Source organism: Cupressus sempervirens, chromosome 8 (assembly GCF_028749045.1).
Source record: "Cupressus sempervirens isolate cs-2001-9-10 chromosome 8, ASM2874904v1, whole genome shotgun sequence".
NCBI lineage: Eukaryota > Viridiplantae > Streptophyta > Pinopsida > Cupressales > Cupressaceae > Cupressus > Cupressus sempervirens.
The window spans coordinates 746,771,399-746,782,206 of NC_143125.1; the positions used below are offsets into that span (position 1 = coordinate 746,771,399).

Below are 10,808 nucleotides of genomic sequence, written 5' to 3' on the forward strand. Positions count from 1 at the left end.
GAGCATCTGGAAAGCCTGGGAAGCTGTTAAACCTTAGCTTCGTTGGGCTGGTAATGAGTTCCGCAATGGGCTGTCCTTAAATCAGCAGAACATTTGGTGGTCTCCCCTGTTTGCCTTCCAGGGTATTCCTCTTGCCAAGACTCAAGGTGCCAGTGCTCTGCGTTTCTATAAACGAGGCATTCGCACTACTAAGGATATCTTTTCAAGAGTCACCATGAATTTTAGGTCTTGGGAGGATATGCAAGTTCAATACCGCCTTGTTCGTGCCGATCGTCAGACTTATGAGCTTCTGTTGTCTTCCATCCCTGTGCACTTACTTCATAAAGTGGGTATTCAGTCTGTTCGACCTTGGTGGTATGATTGGAAGTGGTTTCCTGCCACTCCATTTACCAATTATAAGCCCAATATGGGATATAGATGGCTTTCGCCCCACCTTTTGATGGTAGACACACTTAATCAACGATGGCATTTGCATTCTTCGCTTTCTCAATGGAGAAAACGGTTCGACACCATTTGGAGTGCCATTACAGAACCTAAGATTGCTCACTTTGGTTGGTGCCTTGCTTTCCAAGGTCTTCCCTTGGGGCCTCGGCTCAAGCACATTGGGGTTCCTGACCCCAGATGCCCCTTCTGTGGCCAACCTGAGTCCTTTTTGCATATTTTTTGGTTTTGCAAACATGCTCAGAATTATTGGCACTGGATCCATGATTTTTTCAAACCTTTCAAGCCCAAACCTTTTTCATGGCACATGATCCTTCTGGGTGATTCCCCCATATTTCCTCGAAAGTTTTCCCAGATTTGGCATACCTTCAGGATGGAAATTTTGTTTTCTCTATGGAAAGATAGGAATGCAGTTTTATTCACTCACAGTTTTTTGGATGTTAACATTGCAATGTACACTAAGGCATGCATTTGTAACAATGTCATTATGCAGATACAGGTGTAAGCTAATAAAGTTGCACTGGAGGTTGCCCACTTACAAGAATTGTTAAACCACTGGGGCAATGCTCCTTGTACCGTTGCCAGAGTGCCCCGGAGGCCTCAGCTGGTGCTTCCTCATCCCGCGGTCTCCGTTCCAGACGCCAGTCCTCTGGTCGCCATTCTCACACACTGCGCTCCCAAGGTCCCCGCCATTGCTCTCCTAGCGGTGGTCACGGCGGTTGGAGGTGCCGCTCCACTTCCCCACCACATGGTGGTGCTGGCTGGTCCCCAGCTCCCCCCCCCTAGGCGGGCTTCTGGCTGGTCTCCGGCTCCTCCCCCTGGACGGGCGCACCCTGGTAAGTTTCCCCAGCTGGCCTAGGCAATTTCTCCTCTGCGGCCAGACAAGAAGGATGCGGAGACTGCAACTACCCCAGATCCTGCAGATGCTGCTGATGGCTGGACTGTTCCTAGTCCGCCTTACAATCCCACTGATGCATGGGGATTTCCAGATAAAGATGATCCTCCTCCCTCTGCTGGTACTTCCTTGGCAGCATGAGGATTTTTATTATTATTTTTTGGATGAATAGTTTATAGTTGCTGGCTACGGCCATGTTGTTTGCTCCGGCTTTGGCCGATTGAACTCATTTGCGGGGTGATCCTGTATCCTCCGGCCCTTTTTTGTGAATTGTAATCTTAGTAAATTTTATTAATTGAAAAGGACTATTCATCAAAAAAAAAGATTGGTAACACAAATTGTGCAAAAAAACTCATTCGCATAAAACTTTGTTACAGTGTAAGAACTATGTGAATATGATATTGCATTCCTCTCATCATTACACTAAGAAATTAATTTTCTCACCGCCCTTGTGATAAATATAAGACAAGCAACTACAAAAGAAAAATAACAATATCTCATTCACATTTTGGTAAATATCCAAGTTGCCCCTAAACTTAGAAATTATATTTTTCATGTCTTGTGTTGCTCTTCTCTAGAACTGGGACCTTCATTCAAATAAAATTGGCTTGATTTACAAACGATGGTTGTTTATAAGCACAGTCAATTGAATACTATAAAAATTAGTTTTTCTTGTCTCGTGATCATCGCCACAATAGTACATGAAATACTTTTGATGTTTTGAAATTCAAAGCAAATTAGTTAAATATGGATGGAAGTGGGAGCATTAGAGGTTTTGTATCAATTCAACCCCATAATCACCTAAAATATATTAAACACCACTAGCTTGCACATAAGAAGTATATGTATTTTCCCTCTACTTTCACAGTTTTTCATTATAGAAAATGCAAAATTGATTTTTAAAATTAAAAATACATACCCAAGCAATTGGTGGACAAAAACTTCTCACCGGACAAAAACTTCTAAGAAAGGTCGAAGATCCTAGTTTCGCCTTCATGAAATAATAATTCTGTATTTTTTCAAGGAAAAAATGATTTTTCTCCTTACCTTAGCCAATGAAAATTCAAAAAAATTACATTTTTAAATTACTGAAAATTAAAACTAATTATTAACTATAAAGTTTTGAAAATTAAAACTAATTATTAACTATAAAGTTTTTGAAGAATGAAATTTAATGCTTGATTTGAATGGTTGGTTGACCTGGTGCACTAAACCCTTGCGTTATCCTGCGGTAGATCACCTCTGGGTATTTCTCGAATGTTCACCTCCCCGACAATCTAGACTTAAAACAATGCATCTGAACCAATCAAGTATACCGAATTTTCATCTCGGGGAGAGAAAGCTTGCAAAACATTGTGTTGATTCGAATGATCAACCAAAAGGGAGCCCACGTAAAATCGCTTTGCTTAATAGAAATCAGGCGCCTACCATTAGAGAAGATTTGGGGAATCATCATCCTCTTGTCACAATCCCTGAGAATGGACCTGATGTATCCAATGACACTTTTGGTGCCTCTCAAATGTCATTGGGAACCCAAGCTCAGGTATCTCAGCTAGGTAGGCAACAGATACACTCGTACCAATCAAATTCAACTCCCCGAGATTCTCTCATCGCAGGTTGCTCAATGTCGAACAGTACCCTTTTTCGACACAGTAGCTCTCCTGCTCCGCTACTTTCTGGATTAGGTAATGAGGCCCAAGGGGCCTTACCAAGTCTTATTTATCCTGTTTGAGACATTCAATAAGATTACAAAACTAGTTGTTTTGAGCTTTAATCTTGACCTTACTTTCCAGGTTATGCAGATGAGAAAATTGGTTGTAGCATTGATTTAGGAAGCTCCTATGGGGATATCCCTGCCCAAAACAGAGTTCAAGGCCACACGAGTTTTATTCAGCGGAATGTTTCTTCCCCTGGGCTAATATCCCAATGCTCAACGAACATGGGTGTGCCAGAATGGGAGAAAGGTTGAACATGCCCATAGTGGGCTCTTTTAAAGGAAATCAAGCAGGGAAGAATCCTGACAATTATAGTTTTGGTAGCGAGAATGTTTCACAGGGGTACACTTCAAAATCCTCGATTGGGTCATGAGATGATGCAACCGCACCTACCGAAACAAACTTGTACAAGGTTGGTTGGAAGGAAGTGTCCAATTAAATTGAATGGAATGGTAAGAGGATTATGCAACATCTTAATACCGCACATGCCCAGGTATATAAATTTGTGATTCTATTTCATTTTTAGGTTGCACTTGGGTTAACTTTCAGTTCGCAGTTTATAACTAATTTTATTTTTATCTATATATATGAAGGTAGAGACAGGAAATTTGGGTGCGTCTACCCTAATCTATGTCCCACACAATTTTTCAAGATCCATATACGTAGAACTTGGACTAGATGCTCTCCTACAAGATTCTGTCCTATGTAGGATTCGTGCAAAACGTGACTGTGCAGCTCCCCCACGAAGCAATAAGCATTGCTGTGAGGGTCAATATTAAAGCTTTTATTTCTATATTGGTTTCTTGTAATGGAAACCTGTAATGAAAAATAGGTTAAATTTGAACAATCATTTAACATTTTGGTTTTACTTCTCTAAGAATCGAAGAACAGCAATCAGTGAAGGAATGAGGAAGTTGCCAGAGCTTAACTAGAATATATTTTTATTTCTAAGTTGGATATCAGCTTTACCATCGCTAGTTACAGTTTTATGGATTCATTTGTTTTTATTGTTGACTCAAAACAACGGACTGCAAATATCGCTGTCATCAACATGCTAGTCGAAGTCGTTTTATATCCCAAGGTCCTACAGAAACAAGTTCAGGTTAGAGATAAGAAACCGATTTGCAATGCCCAGTACTTTTCATAGTCCTACAGTGCTTGGTGAAATCTATTGAACCTGTCTGATTTGCAATATGTTTTGCCTGTTATGTCATGGCAGAAAACGAAGACGTAAAATATGCAGATTTGTGATGTATTGCCTTACCTACAGAAAATCATATGACTGTTTTGTCTTGGAAGTTTGAAAAGTTGGGTCAAGAGAGTTTAAAGTATTAGCTAATATTAATGGTGGACTCTGTTGTAGTAAAGTATTGTCACAGGTGGATATTAATATCAAAATCTCTTAAAAATCAAATATACACTAAACTTTTGGAATCTATTGAACCTGCTTGAGTTGTAATATGTTTGTCTATTATGTCATGGCAGAAAAGGAGGAGGCAAAATATGCAGATCTGTGATGTATTGCCTCACCTATATAAAATCAAGTGACTGTTGTGTCTTGGAAGTTTGAAAAGTTGGGTCAAGTGAGTTTAAAGTATTAGCTACTATTAATGGTGGATTCTGTTGTAGTAAAATATTGTTACAGGTGGATATTAATATCAAAATATCTTAAAAATCAAAGATACACTAAACTTTTGGAGCTCCTGTTGACAAAATTTATCTTATTATGTCTTGCTAGAATTTGGAAAGAGAAGGAGAATTAGAAGTTGTAAGATTCCATATCCTTGCTCATTTTAATACGTTTTCTTATTTTGATCCCTACCGAAACAAGGGCTGTTGCTGTCCAGGGCTCTTTTGAGTTTCAAGCATGCTAACACATTTTTAAGAGAAACAAGCTTTTACATATTAATTTGTCTTTCCTGAAAGTTGGTGTCTAGTTATTTTAGACCAGTAACACTATAATTTTTAACAGTTCTACTCTTGAATGAAATCCTATATATATAGTGACATAATGTACACTGTGGACTTTGTAATTTTGTGCCTCTGTTATGTTCTTCCTTTTATGCTTTCAAATTGGTATCAGAGCAGGAAAGGTCTAAGGGACTGTTGTTATCTGAAGAGAGAGACGGTGTCAAAAGGAGGGCAGGGAAAAAACAACTCACGCCAAATAGCTGCAAGGAGGCTCTTAGATCTAGATTGGTTAATTGTCAGAGAAGTGGGATGATGAAAGGAGATTGCAGCTACTCAAAGAAAGAGTGAAGAATCACTGCAGAGACCCAATATCAGCCTATTGGATTGACAGAAGGCATTTTCAGAATTAAGTCTGAAAAAGTGGAAGAAATTTTCAAGTCTGGATAGATTACGACCATGTTGAAGACCGGCTGAATGTGACTATTGCATTAGTTGGGATTGAAAAGCCTATGAGGCCATTGATATCAGTTATTGACTTCAATCTTTATGCGTTGTTGAAGGAGGACGTGTATGTTGGGTTTTCTTCAGCTACAGTGTCTTATGCTGATGAAAACTATTACATTCTGGTCGGCTGGAGCTTCAGTACAGAAGGTGACGTTGTAGATATCAATGGAAACATAGGAGTGAATTGGATTGAGAAATGAAGTTTGTGAATATGTGTGAGACTAGAGAGTTTAGTTTTTAAAAAATTTGTTTCTATTTCAGAAGATTAAGAAATTTGCTCATTTGTAATTAAAGAAGTGAAGGCATTTGTGATTTGGGTGGGGTTGGAGGATTGTGATGAGGATTGAATAGAAAATTTATTGAATCTCTTTTGCTCTCTAATTCTAGTTATCCTGAGTAATTTATCTCTAATCATAAGTTAATAATCATATTCCAAATCTCAGAAACTTTCTTTGATAACTGTTATATTCAAAATCTCAAATAACTTTTGTTATCTGGGTTTTTTATATTGTTTGGCAAATTTCAAATGATAAACAATATCTGAAACTGTATAGATAAAATTTGAACATCCAATTATATTAGAATGAGATGTTTCTAGAATTCTACCCATTCACGAATTCAACCTTGAAAAAGATATTGGCTAATACTATCCTGCAAAGCAAAACATTTATATCGCCACTTAACATGAAAGCACAGTACTGCAATTACAATGCCAAATCCCACTCCAAAACACAATCCAACTGATACTGCCCACCATCGATTCATCTTGTCTCCATCTCCATCTGTGTCTGTATCTCCTGTGCTATTCCATTCTACTTGGGCTCCTCTTTGCCCGAAACCGGATCTCAGCGTTCTGTTTTCCAAGGGAGGCCCGTGAAGATTGGGGTTTCCTATATAAGAAGAAGCCTCAAAGATTGTAAATTGATTCCCTTGTGGAATTGACCCAGACAGATTGTTGTTTGAAAGATTTAGAACATAGAGGAAAGTGAGATTGACAAGATCTGCTGGAAGGTTGCCCGATTGAATACTTCCTGAAAGATCAAGAGACTCCAGATGAGCCATACCTGCCAAGGATTTGGGAATGCTGCCTTTTAGATTGTTGTTTGAAAGGTTGAGAGAAATTAAACCCTTCAGATCTCCCATTTCCTGCGGAATATTGCCCGACAACTTGTTGTATGAAAGATCCACGAACCTGAAGGCTTTAATAATCTCAGGGTATAGAGTTGGCCGCCCTTTAATCCAGAGAGTGACTTGATTCACGAACATTATATGGAAGCTGGGACCAGCGTAAAATCCATAGCTTATCTCGCTCCAGGTCATATCTATTTTGTCACTTTGTGTCTGATTTGCCATAGCTTTCAACCTCATCAAACTCTCAGGAATATGTCCTGATAAATTATTATGAGAGAAATCTATAATCTGCAGATTCTTGAGCCTGAGCAACTCAACGGGAAAACTTCCTTCAAAGTTATTAAAAGCCAAGCTGAGAATTCGTAACTATGCCAATTCTACAATCCAAATTGGGATCCTCCCCTGAATTCTATTCTTGCTTATGTCAAATACTCGAAGTTCTGAACAATTTGCAACAGAAGGGGCATAATACCTAGCAATTTGTTTTCACTTAAATTTAGTGTTTCAAGTATAGTAAGATTTCCTAGCTCTTCTGGTATCTCCCCTTCCAGATAATTTTGAGCCAGATTAAGGATTTTTAGTTGAGAACATCTCACCAGATTTGTTGGAATGACATCAGTTAGCATGTTCTTTGACAGGTCCAAATATATCAATTCGTTAAAGGCAGAGCATATAGAGCGTGGAATGGAACCATTGAGCCTATTCTCTGATATGTCTAAAAACCATAGAGGACAGTCTGGAATAAAGCCATTTAAACTATTGTTATGCAAGTCTATGTTATATATTAACCTGGAAATAATAGGCGGCAGAGAACTTTCCAGTCGATTATGTGAAAGGTTGGGCACATCAAGACTGGGTAGATCCCACAACCAAGAAGGAATACTTCCCACCATTTTGTTATCTGACAGGTCCAAATCTATCAATGAGAATTGAGTAGACAAGAAAGAAGGGATCTCCCCTTGAAGATTACAAGACCTTAACCCCAGGTAAGTCAGTTGGGCAAACTGTGGAATCCAACATAAAGAGATATTAAGTGTAAGACGATTCTCAGAAAAATCCACTTCTTTGAGGTGTGGTATTTCCAATATGGAAGAAGAAATGCTGCCGGTTAAATCGTTTGAGTCGAGCAACAACCTTTCTAATCGGACAAAATTTGAGATGGTATCTGGAATTGTCCCAGACAATTGGTTGTTACTGAGGGACAGCCATTCGAGGGAGGACAGATTTGAAAAGGTATCTGGAATTGTTCCGGACAATTGGTTATTACCGAGCTCCAGATGTCTGAGTGAAGAAAGCTTACCAACAAATGACCCAAACGGCGGTAAATCCCCTGTTAAATTATTATATGAAATGTCCAACCATTCAAGCATGGAAAATTTTGCAATCGAGTGAGGAATTGCTCCTCCTAGATCATAGTTATATGACAAATCAAGATATCTCAAACTTGAACGGCTCACGAAATTAAGAGGAATGGAATAAAATGAATTGAATGAAAGATCTAGATGGGATAAGTGAGCGAGGTTTAGGAGAGAAGGTATTCTACCTGAAAGCCCAATTTTAGCAAGGCGAATCTCTTTGAGATTAGAGAGGCTGCTAATGGCGTTACCCCAATTCTCGGAAGCCATTGACAGGTTTACAGAAGACATAGCCAGGTATCCCAAACTTCTCAGTTTTGATATCCATCTTGCAAAACTCCTACTCTCCAATTCGCCTGTGTAACTCCACTTGAAGGTTCCCGAGAGATCCAGGTAGCGTAAGGCTGTCATCTTACCAATTCTAGAGGAATCTCACCTCCAAAATCAGCATTTCTAAAGTCAAGGAATGTAGGCCTCTGGAGTTTTGCCAATTGAGGAGGTATGGCAGTGCCACTGCAATAATTGTCGCTAAAATCCAGGTGCCGTAAATTAGTAAAGTTAGCTAATTCCAGAAGAATCTTACCTCCAAGTTGACAAGATCCCAAGCTAAGGAAAGTAAACCTGTGAAGTTTTGTCAAACCAGAGGGTATGGAAGCAACATAGAAGTCATTGCCGCTCAAATCCAGGTGGCGCAAGGTTGTAATGTTACTAAACTCCAGAGGAATCTCACCTCCAAAATTCGCACCCGCCAAGCTAAGAAATTTTACCCTGTGCAATTTTGCCACCTGAGTTATGGCAGTATAATTGAAGTCGTTCCAGCTCAAATCCAAATATTGGAGATGCTGCAACTTGAACAAAGAGGGATGGATCGTCCCACTCAGAGGACGTGAATATCCCCCGTCCCAGCATTCCGCTCCGATATCACAGCGGTATTGAAGATCGAGGGAAACAACGTGACCGGAATTATAGTCACACAGGACACCCTTCCATTGGCAACAGTTGAATCGCTGCCATGAATTTAATCGGCCCGAGGAATCGGTGAGGCCACTTTTGAAGTCCAGTAGATAACTTCTTTCATCACTTGGGCAAGCGTCTACGAATGAGAAATGAAAGAGCAGGGCTATCATGATACCTGTTGGTCTGATTTTTTGCAAGATAAGTTTCCCCAATCTAGGTACAAAAAGTCAGAATTGGATCTATTAATGGTGAATAAGGTTTCCGTCTTTGGTCCTTCAGATTTGTTAGTACATTTGTTAAACCCTTGGTCTCGTTCTTTTTAAAATTTTCGGGTGCAAAATCTTTTAAAAAATTTGCGAATATTCTTTGAAAAGTTCAAATCTTTCGTGCCTCCTACGACCTTTTCCCTCTTAGTGTATACCATCCAATCAACACAAGATCAATGGCAGTCGCATTGTCACTATCAAAAGATGCAAGTGTTTTACCTTATGCGATGTAGCGACTGTCGCAAAATTAAAAGGTGTTACCGTAAAGTGGAGGTGCAGTGATTGGAGATTGTATTGCGTCAGAAGTTTCAGTCACATGCACTTTGTCAGTGCTGTCAAAGCTGGAAAGAGAACCAAGTATCACTAAAGGCAAAAGAAGTCAGCGGAATATAGTTTCTTCGATGGGTCGCTATGTCGCTGTCGGGAAAACTAAGAACCCCGCCGGTAGCGACATAGCTCTCGGCCAGGAAATACATGTCACGATGGTTTCCAAACTTCTCGGTGATCATAAAGACTTCCAAGTGGTGTGGTGAATAATGATGTTATTGTTATGTCAGAAGCATTAATGAGGGTGATTATGACTTGACTTGCCTTTATCTTTCTGGCATCGAGCTTTGATAAGACACCGAAGGTCACTATGTCGCTATTGGGAAATTTGTGATCTTCGTCGTTAGCGACATAGCGCCTTGACGAAAAGTAATAATGCGGCAACGTTTTCAGAAAGTGGGTCCCAGACACATGCTCCATTAGATATCAGTTATGTAGTTTTTCGGATATGGTGGCATCTAGTGGGATACACATGCATCGGGAAAAGTGAAGGCATCGAAGGTCGCTATGTCATTGTTGTGAAAATTATGTGTCTCGTCGTTAGTGACATAGCACCCGGCCATGAAATGAACAAATGGTGGGACCCAAGCAACGTGGCAATGTGACTAAGATTAGAATATAGTTTTATATGCCAGCTGCACAAGATATCCTCACGTCATCAATAACCTGGACCCACGCCCCACTCATAAGTTAGATAAAGGATTTTGATCATCAAATCAATCTCAAATCTACGGATGTCGCTGCATTGCTATGGAAAGATGTGAACTTTTTACTCTATGTGACATAGCGACTAGGGGACCCACCACATCTTATGTAATTCATGCAGTTTCCACGCCCTCAGATCAATTTCAAATCTATGATCGTCGCTATCTCGCTATGATAAGTTGCTAGAATGATATGTATAGCGACATAGCGACTAAGGGCCCACCATATTTCTCTTAAGTAATGCATCGAAGTGTCCTCCGCACAATCAAAGCAAACTCAACGGTTTTCACTACTTCATTGTAGTAAGGTGCTCACTCTTTATGTATAGCGAGGTAGCGACTCAGAGGGTTTAGACTGAAATGCCAACAATGAAGGAACTATACACATGGCAAAGTCTCATTGGGTTGATAGCCAACATGTCAAGTGGAATGTGAGTCATCTTTGCTTGCATCCCTCGATTGTAGGATTTTTTGAAAATCAACGGTGTAAATTTGAACGCAAAAGGTGGTGCCACTCTGTGCATTTATGAGAAATGAAAAGCTTTGCGTGTGAAAGAAAAACAAAGTATAATACAGAAGATTTTCTCAATTCCATCTCACGC

General features: G+C 39.8%; 2 pseudogenes across 1 annotated transcript; one reads left to right on the top strand and one right to left on the bottom strand.

Moving 5' to 3' along the window:
• The first annotated feature begins 1,436 nt into the window (after positions 1 to 1,436).
• On the top strand, positions 1,437 to 5,847 carry LOC149544574 (uncharacterized; annotated as a pseudogene). The gene is made up of 4 exons (XR_016355118.1): positions 1,437 to 1,457; positions 2,572 to 3,021; positions 3,130 to 3,544; positions 3,645 to 5,847. The product of XR_016355118.1 is annotated as an uncharacterized LOC149544574 (transcript).
• Positions 5,848 to 6,017: 170 nt separating this feature from the next.
• On the bottom strand, positions 6,018 to 9,154 carry LOC149544575 (uncharacterized; annotated as a pseudogene).
• Positions 9,155 to 10,808: the final 1,654 nt, after the last annotated feature.